This window comes from Myotis brandtii, unplaced genomic scaffold (genome assembly GCF_000412655.1).
Source record: "Myotis brandtii unplaced genomic scaffold, ASM41265v1 scaffold105, whole genome shotgun sequence".
Taxonomy (NCBI): Eukaryota; Metazoa; Chordata; class Mammalia; order Chiroptera; family Vespertilionidae; genus Myotis; species Myotis brandtii.
Window position 1 is genome coordinate 6,618,172 of NW_005353538.1, and position 1,495 is coordinate 6,619,666.

The following is a 1,495-nucleotide window of genomic DNA, read 5'->3' on the forward strand; positions in this document are numbered from 1 at the left end:
CTCCCACAGGGGAAGCTCTGCTCAGCCACAAGTCAGGCTGACGGCTGCCAGTACAGCGGTGGTGGTGGGAGCCTCTCCCGCCTCCTCAGCAGCGCTAAGGATGTCTGACTGCAGCTTAGGCCTGTTGCCTGCTGGCAAGTGGACATCCCCTGAAGACTCCAAGACTGCGAGAGGGCACAGGCCAGGCTGAGGGACCCCCCGCGAGTGTACACCGGGCCTCTAGTTTTATATAAAACAATAAAAGTTAATATAAGAATTTGATCTTTTCTTTTTTCAAATAACTTTATAATTTATATACCACAAATTCACCCATTTTAAGTATACAATTCAATGATTTTTAGTACATTTACCTTGTTGTACAAACATCACCATACCCAGTTTTAGAACATTTTCTTTTCTCCAATAGATCTTTCATATCTGTTTACAATTAATCCCCATTCCCAACACAAACCTAGGCAAACATGAATTTACTTTTCTGTCATTATTGATTTTCCTTTTCTGGACATCCTATATAATAAAAGCCCAGCTACTGAAACAGCAGAAGACCAGAACGACCAGAGACTAGAACCACCAGGGCCCCTGGCCAGGACTGGTCCCCCCCGCCACTGCATCCCCAGCAAATGGTTAGGGGTTGATCAGGCAGGCAGATGAGTGGTTAGGGGCGATCAGGTAGGCAGGAGTGGTTAGGGGTGATGAGGTAGGCAGGCAGAGCCCTGCAATTGATCACCTCAAAGAGGGAGACCCAGGCCACAAGCCACAGCCTGTGGGAGGGACGCTCTGTGGCTGTGATGGGAGGTGCTGGCGGCAGTGGATACTGCAGGGCAGGGCTAGTGCCATGGCTGCTCCTGAGTGGGCATGGCACCTGCAGCCTGGCCCAGGCCCTGAGGTTGCAGCCTCCGCCCATGGCTTCTGCAGGGCTGGACTGCCACTCCTCCTGCTATAATGCTTAGGCAGATCCCGGACCCTTCCATGACTGGGGGCTCTTTGCCAGGGCTCGGCCCCCTGACCAGACTCCCCAGCTCGGCCCTGACTGCAGAGGAGCTGAAATACGCTGACATCCACAACATTGGGGCCATGATCACCCCCTTGCACTTCCTGGAGGTGAAACTGGGCAAGAGGCCTCAACCTGTGAAAAGTGAGCTAGATGAGGAAGAGGAGCGGAGGAAAAGGCGCCGGGAAAAGAACAAAGTGGTGGCAGCCTGAGGCTGGAACAAGAAGAAGGAGCAGTCGGAGTTTCTGCAGGGGAATCTGAGTGGCTAGAGCTCATGAATGCAGAGCTGAACACCCAGATGGAGGAGCTGAAGCAGGAGTGGCAGCAGCTCATCCTGATGCTCAACTGGCATTGCCCCACCTGCATCATCAGGACCAACAGTGTTAAGACCTCGGACTCAGAAGGCAACCCACTGCTGGAGCAGCTGGAGAAGAAGTGACCATGGGCTTTGAGGAGGAAGAGGAGGAGGAGGAGGGTTCCAGAAGGCTCTTCCTTGATGCCTGA

The 1,495-nt window shown here is 53.1% G+C and overlaps 1 pseudogene; it reads left to right on the forward strand.

The window, feature by feature from the left end:
- Positions 1–859: 859 nt before the first annotated feature.
- LOC102255118 lies at positions 860–1,495 on the forward strand (annotated as a pseudogene).